The 10406-nt window shown below is 43.6% G+C and overlaps 1 pseudogene; it reads left to right on the forward strand.

Annotated features, from left to right (window-relative positions):
- Positions 1-6216: 6216 nt before the first annotated feature.
- On the forward strand, positions 6217-6769 carry LOC123251902 (annotated as a pseudogene).
- Positions 6770-10406: the final 3637 nt, after the last annotated feature.

Raw genomic sequence — 10406 nt, forward strand, 5'->3', positions numbered from 1 at the left:
AGGGGGAAACCGTTCAAAACTAGAATAGTCCACTTTTCTCTCTGAATTTGACTGCTTTTGCTAAACTAAATACACTGGGGTGACTGCAAATCTTGCTCCTAAGTCATCCTGAAGGAAAATCAAATCCAGCTTTGCGATGCCATCTGTGGGTTGACAATACCAAAAAAAAGAAAAGAAAAGAAAGAAAAGAAAAAAAAGCCTTTGGAAAATCACACACGGATTATACCCGTTGAACCCAGTGGAATTGCTGGTCAGTTCTGGGACGGGGCAGGGAAGAGGGAAGGGAGACTACATAAATCATTTAGCTTTGGGAAGGAAGGAAGGAAGGAAGGAAGGAAGGAAGGAAGGAAGGAAGGAAGGAAGGAAGGAAGGAAGGAAGGAGAATCATGGGGTGATAGCCCCGAAGATGTGTCCTAGAAAACTTGGTTTAGGGGTGATTATTTATGCATTCATTCAACTCAGCTCTTTTCCCCAGATCTGTGTTTCTTTGCCCACAAAATAACCAAGAATTCAAGCTCCTTCCTGGGTGGGAGGTGGGAGGGAGAGGGCAGGGAGGGGAGGGGAGGGGAGAGGAGACATCGAGATACACACACACACACAGTAGGGAGGGACTGCTCATTTTCTTAAGAGCAACAGGAATCTTGGCAGTGGCAAAGGGAGATCTTTGGCGATGTGATATTAGGGGATTGAGGGGGGTGGGGCTCGGGGAAGGTGCAGTCTTTTAAGGATCTGAGGGTCCTAAAAAGCTTGGCGAGAGCTAGGGAGTGGCCTTCTGAAGGAAGCCATTGGACAATCTCTATCACTGACCATCATCATTAACAGGATGAGGTGGGGGCGGGGGACTGAGTGCGAAGGGACTTTGAAAGGATCATGCCACCAGGCATCTATATGTCTCTGTCTATGAGATTCCCCTGCTTCTGCTCCATGCACTCTGCATCAATTCCTGGAGGCCGTTCCAGTTCATGTGGAATCCACCACCACCACCACCCCCATATCCAAGGCACATTTCCACTGGTTTTAACATATGTGATCAGTCAAGACTTATTTACATATTTTTTTAATATTTTATTTTTTTTAGAAAGATTTTCTATGGTTACATGATTCTTGTTTTTACTTTCCCCTTCACTCCCCTTTACCTCCCCCCATATCTAATTCCCATATCCACTGGTTTTAACATGTGAGATCAATAAAGACTTATTTACATATTATTGATAGTTGCATTGGTGTGTCACATCCCCAACCATGTACCCATCAACCTAGGCACTCAGGCGGTTGTTTTACGTCTGTGTTTCCACTCCTGCAGTTCTTCCTCTATATGTCGGTAGAGTTCTTTCCCATAAATACCTCAGAATTGTCCTGACTCATTACATTGCTGCCAGTACCGAAGTCCATTACATTCGATTTTACCAGGTGTGAAACAAGGATGACCATTATCACCTCTTTTATTTAACATTGTACTAGAAACACTAGGGTTAGCAATTAGAGAAGAAAAAGAAATTGAAAGTATTAAAAAAGGCAGTGAGGAGACCAAGCTATCACTCTGCAGATGATATGATGGTCTCCTTAAAAAATCCTAGATAATCAACTAAAAAGCTAGTAGAAATAATCAACAACTTTAGCAAAGTGGAAGGATACAAAATAAATGCACATATATCATCAGGATTTCTATATATTTCCAACACATCACAGCAGCAAGAGGTAGAAAGAGAAACCCCATTAAAAATCACCCTAGACAATACAAAATACTTAGGACTCTATCTACCAAAACAAGCACAGGAATTATACGAACACAGCTATAAAACACTTTCCAATTAAAACTATATCTAAACAATTGGGAAAACATTGATTGCTCATGGGTAGGATGAGCTAACACAATAAAAATGACCATTCTACCCAAACTAATTCACTTATTTAATGACATACCTATCAAATTACTAAGAAACATTTTTACAGAATTAGAAAAAAAAACTATAACAAAGTTCATTTGGAAGAACAAAAAATCAAGACTATCAAGGAAAATAATGAAAAGAAAAGATGAAGGAAGGTGGTCTAGCAGTACCAGATATTAAACTATACTATAAACCAGTGGTCATCAAAACAATATGGTACTGGGGCAGCTGGGTAGTTCAGTGGAGTGAGAGTCAGGCCTAGAGACAGGAGGTCCTAGGTTCAAACCCGGCCTCAGCCACTTCCCAGCTGTGTGACCCTGGGCAGGTCAATTGACCCCCATTGCCCACCCTTACCACTCTTCCATCGTATGAGACAATACACCGAAAAGTACAAGGGTTTAAAAAAAAAAACAATATGGTACTGACTAAGAGACAGAAGGGAGGATCCGTGGAATACGCTTGGGGTAAATGACCTGAGCAAAACAGTGTATGATAAACACAAAGAGCCCAACTTTTGGGACAAAAATCCACTATTTGACAAAAACTGCTGGGAAAATTGGAAAACCACATGGGAGAGATTAGGTTTAGATCAACATCTCACACCCTACACCAAGATAAATTCAGAATGAGTGAATGACTGAATATAAAGAAGGAAACTATAAGTAAATTAGGTGAACACTGAATAGTATACTTATCAGATCTCTGGGAAAGGAAAGATTTCAAAACCAAGCAAGAGAGGGGGCAGCTGGGTAGCTCAGTGAATTGAGAGCCAGGGCTAGAGATGGGAAGTCCTAGGTTCAAATCTGACCTCAGATACTTCCCAGCTGTGTGGCCCTGGGCAAGTCACTTGACCCCCATTGCCTAAAAAAAAAAACAAAAAAAGTTAGGAAAAATTACAAAGTGTATAATAAATAATTTTCATTACGTTAAATTAAAAAGTTTTTGTACAAACAAAAACAATGCAACCAAAATCAGAAGGGAAACAACAAACAGCGAAAAATTCTTTATAACAAAAAACTCTGACAGAGATCAAATTACTCAAATAAACAGGGAGTTAAATCAATTGTATAAAAAATCAAACCATCCCCCAATTGATAAATGGGCAAGGGATGTAAATGGGCAATCCTCAGATAAAGAAATCAAAAGTATCAATAAGCACATGAGACAGTGTTCTAAATCTCTAATAATTAGAGAAATGCAAATCAAAACAACTCTGAGGTACCACCTCACACCTAGCAGATTGGCTAAAATGACAGCAGGGGAGAGTAATGAATGTTGGAGGGGATGTGGCAAAATTAGGACATTAATGCACTGCTGGTGGAGTTGTGAATTGATCCAACCATTCTGGATGGCAATTTGGAACTATGCACAAATAGCTCTAAAAGACTACCTGCCCTTTGATCCAGCTATACCATTGCTGGGTTTTGTAATGAACAATTCTTGACAAGCTTGCTTCTTTGTTTAATCATAGTAGGATAATTAGTAAACGTCAATCATATGATATTTCAAAAGTTAATGTGTAATCTTTAATGTATGGGAAATCCAAAACCTGTATGAAATCATAATGAAAAAAGGGTATAAAAATAAAAATCAGCAGATGGCACCAGAGAACAGCCTCTGCAATTTCACTTGCACCCTGGCTCATTTTCATTTTGTTTTGCCTTGCTGTTCCACCTCCAGAGAACACAGGGCAAAGAGCAGGCTCTTAGCTTACCGGCACTTTTAGAACAGGGACTCTTGGACACAGGTAAGACCCCCAAACCCCTCTCCCAAAAAAGCTGAGGATACTTCCAATTCGGATGGCTAAGGCCCTTGACCAAGGAATTGCAAACCCTCACTACGGAAAGTGAGTCAGAATGGCAAGAAGATCAGAACTTTTAAGACCTCTGCCACACAAAAGACACTAGGATAGATAGCATGCTAAAGTAAATAGAAACTTTGGGAAACAGCAGATCAAAGGAAAGAAAACTTTATCGAAATCACTAAGCATACCCTAGAGAAGAGGGGAGTAAAAGTAAGCAAACAGCAACTGGCAAAATACCTTAATTTTATCCAAATTTGCAGCCCTTGCTTTCCCAACAAAGGGACAGTGAATTCAGAAATCTAGGAGAAAAGTGGCCTTGACCTGCTATGCAAAATATGGCCCAGAAAAAGTCCCTGTAGAGACCTTTTCTTTTTGGACTCTAATTAGGGATGCTTTAGATCCTGCCCATGAGGCTACTTGAATTGCACAATCTCTTACCAATATCACAGTTACTAAAAATATCCCCCTATTGCCTAGACAGAATTCTGATACTGGAATCATTAAGGCGTCAGTCTCAGATCAAGATTCAAACAAGGAGAATGATGATGAGGATAGGCTTTTCTCTGATGAAGAGGCGCTGTCAGAAAAGGAGGTGGCAGCCTTTAACCCTGACTGGAACTTTCCAGCATGAGTGAAAAAAACATCCTTCTGGCACCTGCTGTGCTAAACGTCACAGGCTTTCATGGCTTCCCGCAGCTGTGTCCCGGGAGAGAGAAAGGAAGAAAGGGTTGGGAGGGAGGAGTGCCCAGAAATCCCTGCATTCCCAAGGTGCCTGGGCTGCTCTGGTCCAATAATAAGAACAGCAGCTCACTCTGATAATGTCTCTGTGGGCAGATTTGGGGTGTTGGCAAAGATTTTTTTTCAGGATTCTCTGTCTAGTCCTGATGACTTGGAAGTTCCTCCAACATTGTGCTCTTCTGGAGGCAGCTCTTCCACTCGAGCCCTCAAGCCTCCACACCCCCAAGTGCCTCCAGCTGTCACCTTCTGAGTGGTGTGACCTGTCTCCTCCCGCCCTGCAGTGATTTGCTCCCAATCCGCTCACCCCACCCCAGACCTATTTCCAGCCTGCTAAAGTATAGAGAATGATCCTAAGTGGCCCTTCATCCCCCCTCCCCCCCAGCCTGGGCCTGTTAATGATCCATTGGCCCTCGGGGCCAACGAGGATGGGTGACCAAGCCCAGAAGCCCTCCTACCTGGGCAGGCCAGGGCCAGTGGGCACCGACCCACAAATGCACCCAGGAATGCCCAGCAGTTAGGACCAGGGGCTCACAAGGTAGGGGAGGTTCAGCATGATGGGCACAGCGGGACACTAATTCCGACGCGGCTAGTGCTCCAGGTTTTGCTTCCTCCCATTCCGGGAAAATCGAATTTAGGGTGAGGGTTACACAGCTGGCTACTTTGTTGCCCAAGTGGATACACGATGTTCCATTCCCCTTCCCCCAGCACCAGAGCCCACCTGCAGCAGCCCCCAGCTAGCCCTGCCCTCCACTTGGCCCCCCAGGGAAGACTGAAAGTTCCTGGAGGCTGGGGCGCCACGATATGAGGGGACAGGTTTCCCAGAGGGTGAGGTTTAGCACCCTCAGAGTGGGGGGAAGGGGATCAGCCCACCCTCCCAATGCCCCTCTTGTCCCTGAGCTCTTTGGCAATCTGCACCTTCTGATGGCTATTGGTGAACCTTTTGGCCCAGTCCCATCTGCACTTCAGAAAGGATAAGTAGAGGCAGGGGAGCTGGTGCTTCTGAGGGAAATGCCCCAGGGGTCCCTGGACTGCTAGCCTCATTTTGATTAATCCATCTTGGATCAAACTAATTTGGGGAGCACAAGGGGCCTGGGGCCACTTAGAGAAGTCTCTAAAGGAGAAAGGCGTCCAGCCTAGAGGAGGTGACCCTGGATTTTCTGGGAGCTGCCCTCCAGCTGGGGAAGTTCTTCTGGGAACAAGGAGAAAGGGGTATTGCAGAGCCTTGAGGCCTTCTCCCCTAGGAAAGGATGCTAAGGGCTAACACAAAGCCAGAATCCATGGACACCCAGGGCAGCACTCTAGAGCCCAAGATGGCCCTTGGCTCTTGGGGATCCTGGCCTTGGCCTGAAAAAGGAGGTCTTTGAGAGGTGGGGTCCCCCTCAAGAACTGGCTAGTCAGCCACGATTTAGGGATCTCTTGTCTCAGATAGAGTAGATGGGGAGCCCCCAATTGAATGGGTGGAGACTTTATTTAGTGAGGATGCCCAAGGGCAGAGAGAATTGCCCCCCACTGACACACACCTCACTGTCTTCCCTCAGAACTGCCCAAGCTAGGGGTGATGATGCTTCATGAATACAATTGGTTCTGACCTTAGGGTCTCTGAAGGGCTGCCCCTTATAGGCGAGAATTAGCCTTGTCCTGCTCATCCCCAGGGTAGGGAGGCCATCTGGACAGCCCTTCGGATGGGGAGGGGAGAGGGGTTGATGGGGTCCCTCCTGCTCTCATAGGCCCTTCCTCTGCCATTCTTGCCCTTCCCACTGGTGACCAGACAGGTGCTGAGACACAATGCTGTACAAATTAGTGGTGTTAGGCAGCTGTGCCGTGGGCAATAATGCATTGACCATCCAGCTGGTCGAGAACTGCTTTGTCCCCAACTGATCCCATCAAAGACTCCTACAGCATCCAGCTGGTGGTGGATGGGGAGCCCTGCCAGCTGGACATCCTGGACACCACAGGCAACAAGGAGTGCCAGTCCCTCAGCCATGAGTCCATGCGCCTCTGGTATGGATTCCTCCCTATCTATGCTGTGGATGACACCAAATCCTTTATGGACATGAACATCTGGGACCAGCTGTGCAGGATCAGACATCGACCATGTTCCCGTAGTCCTGGTGCCCAACAAGACAAACAAGCCTGGTGACCTGGGACCTGTGCCAGGAGGCAACCAAGAGCTTCAAGGTGCCCTTGGTGGAGACATCGGCCAAAACCAGGTCCGCTGTGGAGCACGCCTTTCAGGAGCTGGTGCGAGATTCACTGCTTCAGCTTCCAGGAGCACAAACACTGCCGAAATACTGAGCATAACCAAGGCTGCAGGTTCAAACCTTGCAAGGTAATGTGAGACAGTGCCTACACCAGAATCTCCCAGGAGCCCCTGGCTGCATCTCCTAAGCATTTCTCCACCCAGGCTTTTCAGATTTTTATTTTTCCCTTTGAGAAGGAATGACTCCGAGTGACCAGCCCAGAGAAGATGCCCACCCACCCTCCTCCCCAACCTCTCTTCCCCATCCCTCACCATCCTCCTCAGCAGTCTCCTCTCCCCTCCTGTCTGGGCTGGAAAGGGGGGCTTTTTTCTCCCACTTTCCTACTCTGATTCAAAGGCCACTGTTTTTCTTGTTCTAAGATTGATCAGAAATCAAGGTTGTTGGTTTCTTTATAAGTGTATTGCTGGTGATTTCTTGGGGGACTCTTCTGAGAGCCCCTCAGGGAAATAGGGTCTTTATCAGGATACCATCAAAATCAATGTAAACCCTGTTTTAATTCTTGTGGCCTGAAAATGGGGCCACAGGATGGATGGATTACCCAATCAGACCCCTCTGTGTGACTCTCTTTTGACCAACACTTTTTATTATTGAAATTATAATCTATATTTTTAAGATAGCCTCAAATTTTGTAATATAGATATAAAATCCCCTAAAAAATTCCCTTTATATAAATCCCCTAATTAAATAATAAACCAGCATTTAACAAGTTAATAGCTTAGACCATACCCTCAATAAAAGAGCAGAAGCTGCTTTCATCTTTTCCTCTCTGTCTCAAGAGTATGAAGGACACAGTATGGCATTTCCAAAAAAAAAATATTCTCAATGGATGACTTTCTCATGCTGAGTTTAACCTGAGGAACTTAAACGTTCTCATGCTTTAACCACTTTTGAAATATGTTGAAGGTTCTTTTTATTAAAATATAACTTACATAGGGGGAGCTGGGTAGCTCGGTGGAGTGAGAATCAGGCCTAGAAACAGGAGCTCCTAGGTTCAAACCCGGCCTCAGCCACTTCCCAGCTGTGTGACCCTGGGCAAGTCACTTGACCCCCATTGCCCACCCTTACCAATCTTCCACCTATGAGACAATACACCGAAGTACAAGGGTTAAAAAAATATATTTAACTTACATAAAGGAGGGTGTTCTGATAGCCTGGAAGACTGTTTAGACTAGGTATAATCTATATGTAGAAATACATTTTGTGTGCCAACTTTTATGTAACTGGCATAACCTTGAACTCTTTTCTGTTTGGGTTTGAAATGTAAATTTTCCCAGAAGTTATATGACTGAGAGAGAAAGGTATAAAAAAAATCAAGATTTCCAGAAACTTCTCAAAATAGTTTCCAGAAATCCACTGTCTCTGACTCTCTCTTTCTTTCTAAACTGTCACACCTCTCAAGATAACTAGATCTGCTTGCTGGCTTCCAGCAGGGGTCTTCTGTTTGGAATTGGAATAACGGGAGTGCTGTGTAGCCCAGTGTCCTTATATGAAAGATGTAGGGAGTTGGAGGAGGATTTCAGGTAACGTCCAACTCTAGGATTTATTTCTGTTGTTAAATTGAAATCCTATGAAACCCTGGCTTCTGGAACCCGAGTTTCCTTATCTGTGAAATGGGAATATTGACACCTGATTCACCTGGCTTTGGTCAGGCTAAGTAAGACGTTACACATATATAGAGGAAATTCTTTAGTGACCTGGAAGCCTGGTAACAGTCATTACTGGTCCCTTTGTAAATAACTAAGGTCCTAGAGAATCGAATGAAAAAATAGTTGAAATAATTAGTAAAGTTGAAGGACATAAAATATATCCATCTAAATCATTGGCATTTCTACATAATATCAAAAAAGGTCAGCAGCAGAGAAATCCTGTTTAAAATAACTATAGGGGCAGCTGGGTGGCTCAGAGGATTGAGTCAAGCCTAGAGACAGGAGGTCCTACGTTCAAATCTGGCCTCAGACACTTCCTAGCTGTGTGAACCTGGGCAAGTCATTTGACCCCCATTACCTAGCCCTTACCACTCTTCCGGTATCAAGGTGATAGATGCATGGTGATTTTCTATGTGAAATAATTATTTTCATTACACATTCAGCCTAATGGAAGTAATTGGATTACCAATAGTTTTATTCCATATTTGAAATCCAAAATACCATTTGTTATTTTTTTTCATTTCTGCTTTAGAAGAATTTTTGGGAAAACATTATATGGGAAATGACACTAACTACAAATGATTTCTAAAGAGCAAAGATATTGTTTCTTTCCTATATTAACTCCTCTAGATCCAGATGCCATGAAATGATGAATTAAGGCATTTGAGAATAGGGTTAGAATTTTTTAAAACTTAAATACTTAATTGTACATATTGTCATAAAGCAAATGATAATTTCTTGTTTCCACTTTTAATGTATGTTGCATTTGTTTTGCTTGTAGTTTTATATTTAACACGAGAATTAACTTTTAAATCTCATGTCATCTATTTCTTATTTGATCATGAATTCTTCCCTTATCAATAAACTGACCTGAAAGGCAAATTATTCTATGCTCCCTTCATTTGTGTGTGGGATCACACTTTAGGGCTAAATCATATGCCCATTTAGACCTAATCTTAGAAGCACTGATGACATCGTAGAGTGAATTGTCAGATTGAGAGCTAAGTGTGAATGTCTGTGGTTTCTGTGATACATAGTATAAGAGAGAAAATGAGACTGACCCTAAATTATTTTTATCTGATCCAAAGTAGCAGGGGGAAAGATGGAAAAATAGGAGAGATATACTTTCCTCACTACTCCATTTAGCTTGCTATTCTCTGGCCAGCATTAGAGGGCCCTAGCCATGCTCACTGAGAAGTCCTGCCAGCAACAAAACTAAAAGAGAAAAGCTTGGATATCCGCTCTTGCCTCGGTTTACCAAACCCTTTCTCTGCCCACTAACTCTCAGAAATATCATCTGAGGAGCCAAGCATGTCTTTCTATTTTACCTGTCTCATGATCTCCTGACTCTATTGGTGCCTTTTTGCTGCTGCCATTCTATCCTTCATTCAATGGTATCATTTATGTAATCCTGAGTCAAGTTCAGGATCATGCCAGGTGTGCTGCCTGAAAAAGGGGGAGGGTTAATTTCCTTCACACAATAGCAAGACTGGAGATACATCTTTCCACATAGCCTGTGTTCTTACAGTTTCTCCCCAGTGTGGAATCTCTGATGTACAGTAAGATGGGAGTTCCAAATAAATGCCTTTCCACATTGCTTGCATTCATAAGGTTTCTCCCCACTGTGGATTCTTTGATGTCCAACAAGACTAGAGATCTGCCTAAATGCCTTTCCACATTGCTTGCATTCATAAGGTTTCTCCCCAGTGTGGATTCTCTGATGTCCAACAAGACTAGAGATCTGCCTAAATGCCTTTCCACACTGCTTGCATTCATAAGGTTTCTCCCCACTGTGGATTCTCTGATGTATAGGAATATAGGATCTCCAACTAAATGCTTTTCCACACTGCCTGCATTCATAAGATTTCTCCCTAGTGTGGATTCTCTGATGTACAGTAAGATTGGACATGCACCTGAATGTTTTTCCACATTGCTTGTATTCATAAGGTTTCTCCCCTGTGTGGATTTGCTCATGCTTAGCAAGACTGGAGTTATCTGTGAATACCTTTCCACACTGTTTGCATTCATAAGGTTTCTCACCAGTGTGGATTCTCTGATGTTCAGCAAG

Source organism: Gracilinanus agilis, chromosome 6 (assembly GCF_016433145.1).
Source record: "Gracilinanus agilis isolate LMUSP501 chromosome 6, AgileGrace, whole genome shotgun sequence".
Taxonomy (NCBI): domain Eukaryota; kingdom Metazoa; phylum Chordata; class Mammalia; order Didelphimorphia; family Didelphidae; genus Gracilinanus; species Gracilinanus agilis.